At 44.1% G+C, this 14,390-nt stretch overlaps 1 pseudogene; it reads right to left on the bottom strand.

The window, feature by feature from the left end:
* The window catches only part of LOC135528469 (low-density lipoprotein receptor-related protein 1-like), a 155,764-nt pseudogene that overhangs the window by 5,928 nt on the left and 135,446 nt on the right, over positions 1-14,390 (bottom strand).

Genomic DNA, 14,390 nt, shown 5'->3' with positions numbered 1-14,390 from the left:
TTATAGAGAGACACCTAAATACACGTCACACAGGTTAGAGAGAGACACCTAAATACACGTCACACAGGTTACAGAGAGACACCTAAATACACGTCACACAGAATAGAGACACCTAAATACACGTCACACAGGTTAGAGAGAGACACCTAAATACACGTCAGACAGGTTAGAGAGAGACACCTAAATACACGTAACACAGGTTAGAGAGAGACACCGAAATACACGTCAGACAGGTTAGAGAGAGACACCTAAATACATGTCACACAGGATACAGAGAGACACCAAAATACACGTCACACAGGTTACAGAGAGACACCTAAATACACGTCACACAGATTACAGACACACCTAAATACACGTCACACAGGTTACAGAGAGACACCTAAATACACGTCACACAGGTTAGAGACACCTAAATACACGTCACACAGGTTAGAGACACCAAAATACACGTCACACAGGTTAGACACCTAAATACACGTCACACAGGTTAGAGACACCTAAATACACGTCACACAGGTTAGAGACACCACGAAATACACGTCACAGAGGTTAGAGACCCCTAAATACACGTCACACAGGTTAGAGACACCTAAATACACGTCACACAGGTTAGAGAGAGACACCTAAATACACGTCATAGAGGTTAGAGACACCTAAATACACGTCACACAGGTTAGAGACACCTAAATACACGTCACACAGGTTATAGACACCAAAATACACGTCACAGAGGTTAGAGACCCTAAATACACGTCACACAGGTTAGAGACACCTAAATACACGTCACACAGGTTACAGAGAGACACCTAAATACACGTCACACAGGTTAGAGAGAGACACCTGAATACACGTCACACAGGTTACAGAGAGACACCTAAATACACGTCACACAGGTTACAGAAAGACACCTAAATACACGTCACACAAGTTACAGAGAGAGACACCTAAATAAATACATGTCACACAGGTTACAGAGAGAGAACTAAATACACGTCACACAGGTTACAGAGAGACACCTAAATACACGTCACACAGGTTACAGAGAGACACCTAAATACACGTCACACAGGTTACAGAGAGACACCTAAATACACGTCACACAGGTTAGAGACACCTAAATACACGTCACACAGGTTAGAGACACCTAAATACACGTCACACAGGTTAGAGAGAGACACCTAAATACACGTCACACAGGTTACAGAGAGACACCTAAATACACGTCACACAGGTTAGAGACCCCTAAATACACGTCACACAGGTTAAAGAGAGACACCTAAATACACGTCACACAGGTTACAGAGAGACACCTAAATACACGTCACAAAGGTTAGAGACAGTCACACAGGTTAAAGAGAGACACCTAAATACACGTCACACAGGTTACAGAGAGACACCTAAATACACGTCACACAGGTTACAGAGAGACACCTAAATACACGTCACGTCACACAGGTTACAGAGAGACACCTAAATACACGTCACACAGGTTAGAGAGAGACACCTAAATACACGTCACACAGGTTAGAGACACCTAAATACACGTCACACAGGTTACAGAGACACCTAAATACACGTCACACAGGTTACAGAGACACCTAAATACACGTCACACAGGTTACAGAGAGACACCTAAATACACGTCACACAGGTTAGAGACACCTAAATACACATCACACAGGTTAGAGAGAGACACCTAAATACACGTCACACAGGTTAGAGACACCTAAATACACGTCACACAGGTTAGAGACACCTAAATACACGTCACACAGGTTAGAGACACCTAAATACACATCACACAGGTTAGAGAGAGACACCTAAATACACGTCACACAGGTTAGAGAGAGACACCTAAATACACATCACACAGGTTACAGAGAGACACCTAAATACACGTCACACAGGTGATAGAGAGACACCTAAATACACGTCACACAGGTTACAGAGACACCTAAATACACGTCACACAGGTTAGAGACACCTAAATACACGTCACACAGGTTACAGAGAGACACCTAAATACACGTCACACAGGAGACAGAGTGACACCTAAAAACACGTCACAGAGGTTATAGAGAGACACCGAAATACACGTCACACAGGAGACAGAGAGACACCTAAAAACACGTCACAGAGGTTATAGAGAGACACCGAAATACACGTCACACAGGTTAGAGAGAGACACCTAAATACACGTCACACAGGTTACAGAGAGACACCTAAATACACGTCACACAGAATAGAGACACCTAAATACACGTCACACAGGTTAGAGAGAGACACCTAAATACACGTCAGACAGGTTAGAGAGAGACACCTAAATACACGTAACACAGGTTAGAGAGAGACACCGAAATACACGTCAGACAGGTTAGAGAGAGACACCTAAATACATGTCACACAGGATACAGAGAGACACCAAAATACACGTCACACAGGTTACAGAGAGACACCTAAATACACGTCACACAGATTACAGACACACCTAAATACACGTCACACAGGTTACAGAGAGACACCTAAATACACGTCACACAGGTTAGAGACACCTAAATACACGTCACACAGGTTAGAGACACCAAAATACACGTCACACAGGTTAGACACCTAAATACACGTCACACAGGTTAGAGACACCGAAATACACGTCACACAGGTTAGAGACACCGAAATACACGTCACAGAGGTTAGAGACCCCTAAATACACGTCACACAGGTTAGAGACACCTAAATACACGTCACACAGGTTAGAGAGAGACACCTAAATACACGTCATAGAGGTTAGAGACACCTAAATACACGTCACACAGGTTAGAGACACCTAAATACACGTCACACAGGTTATAGACACCAAAATACACGTCACAGAGGTTAGAGACCCCTAAATACACGTCACACAGGTTAGAGACACCTAAATACACGTCACACAGGTTACAGAGAGACACCTAAATACACGTCACACAGGTTAGAGAGAGAGACACCTGAATACACGTCACACAGGTTACAGAGAGACACCTAAATACACGTCACACAGGTTACAGAAAGACACCTAAATACACGTCACACAAGTTACAGAGAGAGACACCTAAATACATGTCACACAGGTTACAGAGAGAGAACTAAATACACGTCACACAGGTTACAGAGAGACACCTAAATACACGTCACACAGGTTACAGAGAGACACCTAAATACACGTCACACAGGTTACAGAGAGACACCTAAATACACGTCACACAGGTTAGAGACACCTAAATACACGTCACACAGGTTAGAGACACCTAAATACACGTCACACAGGTTAGAGAGACACCTAAATACACGTCACACAGGTTACAGAGAGACACCTAAATACACGTCACAAGGTTAGAGACACCCACGTACACACACAGGTTAGAGACACCTAAATACACGTCACACAGGTTACAGAGAGACACCTAAATACACGTCACACAGGTTACAGAGAGACACCTAAATACACGTCACACAGGTTACAGAGAGACACCTAAATACACGTCACACAGGTTACAGAGAGACACCTAAATACACGTCACACAGGTTAGAGAGAGACACCTAAATACACGTCACACAGGTTACAGAGAGACACCTAAATACACGTCACACAGGTTAGAGACACCTAAATACACGTCACACAGGTTAGAGACACCTAAATACACGTCACACAGGTTAGAGACACCTAAATACACGTCACACAGGTTAGAGAGAGACACCTAAATACACGTCACACAGGTTACAGAGAGACACCTAAATACACGTCACACAGGTTACAGAGAGACACCTAAATACACGTCACACAGGTTACAGAGAGACACCTAAATACACGTCACACAGGTTACAGAGAGACACCTAAATACACGTCACACAGGTTAGAGACACCTAAATACAGGTCACACAGGTTAGAGACACCTAAATACACGTCACACAGGTTAGAGAGAGACACCTAAATACACGTCACACAGGTTACAGAGAGACACCTAAATACACGTCACAAAGGTTAGAGACCCCTAAATACACGTCACACAGGTTAAAGAGAGACACCTAAATACACGTCACACAGGTTACAGAGAGACACCTAAATACACGTCACACAGGTTACAGAGAGACACCTAAATACACGTCACACAGGTTACAGAGAGACACCTAAATACACGTCACACAGGTTAGAGAGAGACACCTAAATACACGTCACACAGGTTAGAGACACCTAAATACACGTCACACAGGTTACAGAGACACCTAAATACACGTCACACAGGTTACAGAGACACCTAAATACACGTCACACAGGTTACAGAGAGACACCTAAATACACGTCACACAGGTTAGAGACCCTAAATACACGTCACACAGGTTATAGAGAGACACCTAAATACACGTCACACAGGTTACAGAGAGACACCTAAATACACGTCACACAGGTTACAGAGAGACACCTAAATACACGTCACACAGGTTAGAGAGAGACACCGAAATACACGTCAGACAGGTTAGAGAGAGACACCTAAATACATGTCACACAGGATACAGAGAGACACCAAAATACACGTCACACAGGTTACAGAGAGACACCTAAATACACGTCACACAGATTACAGACACACCTAAATACACGTCACACAGGTTACAGAGAGACACCTAAATACACGTCACACAGGTTACAGAGAGACACCTAAATACACGTCACACAGGAGACAGAGAGACACCTAAAAACACGTCACAGAGGTTATAGAGAGACACCTAAATACACGTCACACAGGTTACAGAGAGACACCTAAAAACACGTCACAGAGGTTATAGAGAGACACCGAAATACACGTCACACAGGTTAGAGAGAGACACCTAAATACACGTCACACAGGTTACAGAGAGACACCTAAATACACGTCACACAGAATAGAGACACCTAAATACACGTCACACAGGTTAGAGAGAGACACCTAAATACACGTCACACAGGTTACAGAGAGACACCTAAATACACGTCACACAGGAGACAGAGAGACACCTAAAAACACGTCACAGAGGTTATAGAGAGACACCGAAATACACGTCACACAGGAGACAGAGAGACACCTAAAAACACGTCACAGAGGTTATAGAGAGACACCTAAATACACGTCACACAGGTTAGAGAGGTTAGAGACCTAAATACACGTCACACAGGTTACAGAGAGACACCTAAATACACGTCACACAGAATAGAGACACCTAAATACACGTCACACAGGTTAGAGAGAGACACCTAAATACACGTCAACAGGTTAGAGAGAGACACCTAAATACACGTAACACAGGTTAGAGAGAGACACCGAAATACACGTCAGACAGGTTAGAGAGAGACACCTAAATACATGTCACACAGGATACAGAGAGACACCAAAATACACGTCACACAGGTTACAGAGAGACACCTAAATACACGTCACACAGATTACAGACACACCTAAATACACGTCACACAGGTTACAGAGAGACACCTAAATACACGTCACACAGGTTAGAGACACCTAAATACACGTCACACAGGTTAGAGACACCAAAATACACGTCACACAGGTTAGACACCTAAATACACGTCACAAATACACGGTTAGAGACACCTAAATACACGTCACACAGGTTAGAGACACCTAAATACACACAGAGGTTAGAGACCCCTAAATACACGTCAACAGGTTACACGTCACACAGGTTAGAGACACCTAAATACACGTCACACAGGTTAGAGAGAGACACCTAAATACACGTCACACCTAAATACACGTCACACAGGTTAGAGACACCTAAATACACGTCACACAGGTTATAGACACCAAAATACACGTCACAGAGGTTAGAGACCCCTAAATACACGTCACACAGGTTAGAGACACCTAAATACACGTCACACAGGTTACAGAGAGACACCTAAATACACGTCACACAGGTTAGAGAGAGAGACACCTGAATACACGTCACACAGGTTACAGAGAGACACCTAAATACACGTCACACAGGTTACAGAAAGACACCTAAATACACGTCACACAAGTTACAGAGAGACACCTAAATACATGTCACACAGGTTACAGAGAGAGAACTAAATACACGTCACACAGGTTACAGAGAGACACCTAAATACACGTCACACAGGTTACAGAGAGACACCTAAATACACGTCACACAGGTTACAGAGAGACACCTAAATACACGTCACACAGGTTAGAGAGACACCTCAACAGGTTACACACGTCACACAGGTTAGAGAGAGACACCTAAATACACGTCACACAGGTTACAGAGAGACACCTAAATACACGTCACAAAGGTTAGAGACCCCTAAATACACGTCACACAGGTTAAAGAGAGACACCTAAATACACGTCACACAGGTTACAGAGAGACACCTAAATACACGTCACAACAGGTTAGAGACACCTAAATACACGTCACACAGGTTACACCTAAATACACGTCACACAGGTTAAAGAGAGACACCTAAATACACGTCACACAGGTTACAGAGAGACACCTAAATACACGTCACACAGGTTACAGAGAGACACCTAAATACACGTCACACAGGTTACAGAGAGACACCTAAATACACGTCACACAGGTTAGAGAGAGACACCTAAATACACGTCACACAGGTTAGAGACACCTAAATACACGTCACACAGGTTACAGAGACACCTAAATACACGTCACACAGGTTACAGAGACACCTAAATACACGTCACACAGGTTACAGAGAGACACCTAAATACACGTCACACAGGTTAGACACCTAAATACACATCACACAGGTTAGAAAGAGACACCTAAATACACGTCACACAGGTTAGAGACACCTAAATACACGTCACACAGGTTAGAGACACCTAAATACACGTCACACAGGTTAGAGACACCTAAATACACATCACACAGGTTAGAGAGAGACACCTAAATACACGTCACACAGGTTAGAGAGAGACACCTAAATAAATACAGAGAGACACCTCACACAGGTTACAGAGAGACACCTAAATACACGTCACACAGGTGATAGAGAGACACCTAAATACACGTCACACAGGTTACAGAGACACCTAAATACACGTCACACAGGTTAGAGACACCTAAATACACGTCACACAGGTTACAGAGAGACACCTAAATACACGTCACACAGGAGACAGAGAGACACCTAAAAACACGTCACAGAGGTTATAGAGAGACACCGAAATACACGTCACACAGGAGACAGAGAGACACCTAAAAACACGTCACAGAGGTTATAGAGAGACACCGAAATACACGTCACACAGGTTAGAGAGAGACACCTAAATACACGTCACACAGGTTACAGAGAGACACCTAAATACACGTCACACAGAATAGAGACACCTAAATACACGTCACACAGGTTAGAGAGAGACACCTAAATACACGTCAGACAGGTTAGAGAGAGACACCTAAATACACGTAACACAGGTTAGAGAGAGACACCGAAATACACGTCAGACAGGTTAGAGAGAGACACCTAAATACATGTCACACAGGATACAGAGAGACACCAAAATACACGTCACACAGGTTACAGAGAGACACCTAAATACACGTCACACAGATTACAGACACACCTAAATACACGTCACACAGGTTACAGAGAGACACCTAAATACACGTCACACAGGTTAGAGACACCTAAATACACGTCACACAGGTTAGAGACACCAAAATACACGTCACACAGGTTAGACACCTAAATACACGTCACACAGGTTAGAGACACCGAAATACACGTCACACAGGTTAGAGACACACCTAAATACACGTCACAGAGGTTAGAGACCCCTAAATACACGTCACACAGGTTAGAGACACCTAAATACACGTCACACAGGTTAGAGAGAGACACCTAAATACACGTCATAGAGGTTAGAGACACCTAAATACACGTCACACAGGTTAGAGACACCTAAATACACGTCACACAGGTTATAGACACCAAAATACACGTCACAGAGGTTAGAGACCCCTAAATACACGTCACACAGGTTAGAGACACCTAAATACACGTCACACAGGTTACAGAGAGACACCTAAATACACGTCACACAGGTTAGAGAGAGAGACACCTGAATACACGTCACACAGGTTACAGAGAGACACCTAAATACACGTCACACAGGTTACAGAAAGACACCTAAATACACGTCACACAAGTTACAGAGAGAGACACCTAAATACATGTCACACAGGTTACAGAGAGAGAACTAAATACACGTCACACAGGTTACAGAGAGACACCTAAATACACGTCACACAGGTTACAGAGAGACACCTAAATACACGTCACACAGGTTACAGAGAGACACCTAAATACACGTCACACAGGTTAGAGACACCTAAATACACGTCACACAGGTTAGAGACACCTAAATACACGTCACACAGGTTAGAGAGAGACACCTAAATACACGTCACACAGGTTACAGAGAGACACCTAAATACACGTCACAAAGGTTAGAGACCCCTAAATACACGTCACACAGGTTAAAGAGAGACACCTAAATACACGTCACACAGGTTACAGAGAGACACCTAAATACACGTCACACAGGTTACAGAGAGACACCTAAATACACGTCACACAGGTTACAGAGAGACACCTAAATACACGTCACACAGGTTAGAGAGAGACACCTAAATACACGTCACACAGGTTACAGAGAGACACCTAAATACACGTCACACAGGTTAGAGACACCTAAATACACGTCACACAGGTTAGAGACACCTAAATACACGTCACACAGGTTAGAGAGAGACACCTAAATACACGTCACACAGGTTACAGAGAGACACCTAAATACACGTCACACAGGTTACAGAGGTTAGACACCTAAATACACGTCACACAGGTTACAGAGAGACACCTAAATACACGTCACACAGGTTACAGAGAGACACCTAAATACACGTCACACAGGTTACAGAGAGACACCTAAATACACGTCACACAGGTTACAGAGACACCTAAATACAGGTCACACAGGTTAGAGACACCTAAATACACGTCACACAGGTTAGAGAGACACCTAAATACACGTCACACAGGTTACAGAGAGACACCTAAATACACGTCACACAGGTTAGAGACCCCTAAATACACGTCACACAGGTTAAAGAGAGACACCTAAATACACGTCACACAGGTTACAGAGAGACACCTAAATACACGTCACACAGGTTACAGAGAGACACCTAAATACACGTCACACAGGTTACAGAGAGACACCTAAATACACGTCACACAGGTTAGAGAGAGACACCTAAATACACGTCACACAGGTTAGAGACACCTAAATACACGTCACACAGGTTACAGAGACACCTAAATACACGTCACACAGGTTACAGAGACACCTAAATACACGTCACACAGGTTACAGAGAGACACCTAAATACACGTCACAAAGGTTAGAGACCCCTAAATACACGTCACACAGGTTAAAGAGAGACACCTAAATACACGTCACACAGGTTACAGAGAGACACCTAAATACACGTCACACAGGTTACAGAGAGACACCTAAATACACGTCACACAGGTTAGAGAGAGACACCGAAATACACGTCAGACAGGTTAGAGAGAGACACCTAAATACATGTCACACAGGATACAGAGAGACACCAAAATACACGTCACACAGGTTACAGAGAGACACCTAAATACACGTCACACAGATTACAGACACACCTAAATACACGTCACACAGGTTACAGAGAGACACCTAAATACACGTCACACAGGTTAGAGACACCTAAATACACGTCACACAGGTTAGAGACACCAAAATACACGTCACACAGGTTAGACACCTAAATACACGTCACACAGGTTAGAGACACCTAAATACACGTCACACAGGTTAGAGACACCGAAATACACGTCACAGAGGTTAGAGACCCCTAAATACACGTCACACAGGTTAGAGACACCTAAATACACGTCACACAGGTTAGAGAGAGACACCTAAATACACGTCACACAGGTTAGAGACACCCTAAATACACGTCACACAGGTTAGAGACACCTAAATACACGTCACACAGGTTATAGACACCAAAATACACGTCACAGAGGTTAGAGACACCTAAATACACGTCACACAGGTTAGAGACACCTAAATACACGTCACACAGGTTACAGAGAGACACCTAAATACACGTCACACAGGTTAGAGAGAGAGACACCTGAATACACGTCACACAGGTTACAGAGAGACACCTAAATACACGTCACACAGGTTACAGAGAGACACCTAAATACACGTCACACAAGTTACAGAGACACACCTAAATACACGTCACACAGGTTACAGAGAGACACCTAAATACACGTCACACAGGTTACAGAGAGAGACACCTAAATACATGTCACACAGGTTACAGAGAGAGAACTAAATACACGTCACACAGGTTACAGAGAGACACCTAAATACACGTCACACAGGTTACAGAGAGACACCTAAATACACGTCACACAGGTTACAGAGAGACACCTAAATACACGTCACACAGGTTAGAGACACCTAAATACAGGTCACACAGGTTAGAGACACCTAAATACACGTCACACAGGTTAGAGAGAGACACCTAAATACACGTCACACAGGTTACAGAGAGACACCTAAATACACGTCACACAGGTTACAGAGACACCTAAATACACGTCACACAGGTTAGAGAGACACCTAAATACACGTCACACAGGTTACAGAGAGACACCTAAATACACGTCACACAGGTTACAGAGAGACACCTAAATACACGTCACACAGGTTAGAGAGAGACACCTAAATACACGTCACACAGGTTAGAGACACCTAAATACACGTCACACAGGTTACAGAGACACCTAAATACACGTCACACAGGTTACAGAGACACCTAAATACACGTCACACAGGTTACAGAGAGACACCTAAATACACGTCACACAGGTTACAGAGAGACACCTAAATACACGTCACACAGGTTAGAGACACCTAAATACACGTCACACAGGTTAGAGACACCTAAATACACGTCACACAGGTTAGAGACACCTAAATACACGTCACACAGGTTAGAGACACCTAAATACACATCACACAGGTTAGAGAGAGACACCTAAATACACGTCACACAGGTTAGAGAGAGACACCTAAATACACATCACACAGGTTACAGAGACACCTAAATACACGTCACACAGGTGATAGAGAGACACCTAAATACACGTCACACAGGTTACAGAGACACCTAAATACACGTCACACAGGTTAGAGACACCTAAATACACGTCACACAGGTTACAGAGAGACACCTAAATACACGTCACACAGGAGACAGAGAGACACCTAAAAACACGTCACAGAGGTTATAGAGAGACACCGAAATACACGTCACACAGGAGACAGAGAGACACCTAAAAACACGTCACAGAGGTTATAGAGAGACACCGAAATACACGTCACACAGGTTAGAGAGAGACACTAAATACACGTCACACAGGTTACAGAGAGACACCTAAATACACGTCACACAGAATAGAGACACCTAAATACACGTCACACAGGTTAGAGAGAGACACCTAAATACACGTCAGACAGGTTAGAGAGAGACACCTAAATACACGTAACACAGGTTAGAGAGAGACACCGAAATACACGTCAGACAGGTTAGAGAGAGACACCTAAATACATGTCACACAGGATACAGAGAGACACCAAAATACACGTCACACAGGTTACAGAGAGACACCTAAATACACGTCACACAGATTACAGACACACCTAAATACACGTCACACAGGTTACAGAGAGACACCTAAATACACGTCACACAGGTTAGAGACACCTAAATACACGTCACACAGGTTAGAGACACCAAAATACACGTCACACAGGTTAGACACCTAAATACACGTCACACAGGTTAGAGAGAGAGACACCTAAATACACGTCACACAGGTTACAGAGAGACACTTAAATACACGTCACACAGGTTAGAGAGAGACACTTAAATACACATCACACAGGTTAGACACCTAAATACACGTCACACAGGTTAGAGACACCTAAATACACGTCACACAGGTTAGAGACACCTAAATACACGTCACACAGGTTACAGAGAGACACCTAAATACACGTCACACAGGTTACAGAGAGACACCTAAATACACGTCACACAGGTTACAGAGAGACACTTAAATACACGTCACACAGGTTACAGAGAGACACTTAAATACACGTCACACAGGTTAGAGACACCTAAATACACGTCACACAGGTTACAGAGAGACACCTAAATACACGTCACACAGGTTACAGAGAGACACCTAAATACACGTCACACAGGTTAGAGAGAGACACCTAAATACACCTAACACAGGTTAGAGAGAGACACCGAAATACACGTCACACAGGTTACAGAGAGACACCTAAATACACGTCACACAGGTTACAGAGAGACACCTAAATACACGTCACACAGGTTAGAGAGAGACACCTAAATACACGTCACACAGGTTACAGAGAGACACCTAAATACACGTCACACAGGTTACAGAGAGACACCTAAATACACGTCACACAGGATACAGAGAGACACCTAAATACACGTCACACAGGTTACAGAGAGACACCTAAATACACGTCACACAGGTTACAGAGAGACACCTAAATACACGTCACACAGGTTACAGAGAGACACCTAAATACACGTCACACAGGTTAGAGAGAGACACCTAAATACACGTCACACAGGTTAGAGAGACACCTAAATACACGTAACACAGGTTAGAGAGAGACACCTAAATACACGTCACACAGGTTACAGAGAGACACCTAAATACACGTCACACAGGTTACAGAGAGACACCTAAATACACGTCACACAGGTTACAGAGAGACACCTAAATACACGTCACACAGGTTACAGAGAGACACCTAAATACACGTCACACAGGTTAGAGAGAGACACCTAAATACACGTCACACAGGTTAGAGAGAGACACCTAAATACACCTAACACAGGTTAGAGAGAGACACCGAAATACACGTCACACAGGTTACAGAGAGACACCTAAATACACGTCACACAGGTTACAGAGAGACACCTAAATACACGTCACACAGGTTAGAGAGAGACACCTAAATACACGTCACACAGGTTACAGAGAGACACCTAAATACACGTCACACAGGTTACAGAGACACACCTAAATACACGTCACACAGGATACAGAGAGACACCTAAATACACGTGTGTGTGTGATAGGGATCATCCTCTTACTTGCACTGGGGCAGTAGCGTGCGTGGATCGATAGAGCAGAGTCCTTTGGTGCAGAAATCTAGACAGGTGTAGCAGCTGTGATTGGTTTGACCATTAGGACAGCTGGACATAGACAGGTACACAGAAACAAGGAGAGAGAGAGAGAGAGAGACAGGTACACAGGAGAGAGAGAGAGAGAGAGAGGTACAGAGGAGACAAGGATAGAAGAGAGACAGGTACACAGAGACAAGGAGAGAGCGAGACAGGGAGAGAGAGAGGTACACAGGTACACAGCGACAAGGAGAGAGAGAGAGACAGGTACACAGAGACAAGGAGAGAGAGAGAGAGAGAGATACACAGAGACAAGGAGAGAGAGAGACAGATACACAGAGACAAGGAGAGAGGGAGACAGAGAGAGAGGTACACAGAGACAAGGGGAGAGAGAGAAACAGGTACACAGAGACAGACAGGTACAGAGACCAGGAGAGACAGGTACACAGAGACAAGGAGAGAGAGAGACAAGGAGAGAGAGACAGCGACAAGGAGAGAGAGAGAGAGGGAGAGAGAGACAGGTACACAGAGACCAGGAGAGACAGGTACACAGAGACAAGGAGAGAGAGACAGCGACAAGGAGGGAGAGAGAGAGAGAGAGAGAGAGAGAGACAGGTACACAGAGACCAGGAGAGACAGGTACACAGAGACAAGGAGAGAGCGACAGCGACAAGGAGAGAGAGAGGTACAGAGACCAGGAGAGACAGGTACACAGAGACAAGGAGAGAGAGACAGCGACAAGGAGAGAGAGAGAGAGGTACAGAGACCAGGAGAGACAGGTACACAGAGACAAGGAGAGAGAGACAGCAACAAGGAGAGAGAGAGAGAGAGAGAGAGAGGTACAGAGACCAGGAGAGACAGGTACACAGAGACAGCGACAAGGAGAGAGAGAGAGAGAGAGAAGAGAGAGAGAGAGAAGAGAGAGAGATGGGTGCACAAAGACAAGGAGAGAGAGAGAGACAAGTACAGAGACAAGGAGAGGGAGAGAGAGAGAGAAGGATAGTGTGAGAGAGAGACAG

The sequence above is a fragment of the Oncorhynchus masou genome, chromosome 33 (genome assembly GCF_036934945.1).
Source record: "Oncorhynchus masou masou isolate Uvic2021 chromosome 33, UVic_Omas_1.1, whole genome shotgun sequence".
Lineage (NCBI taxonomy): Eukaryota > Metazoa > Chordata > Actinopteri > Salmoniformes > Salmonidae > Oncorhynchus > Oncorhynchus masou.
The sequence above is the reverse complement of the archived record's forward strand: the minus strand, read 5'-3'. Positions and strand labels throughout refer to the sequence as shown.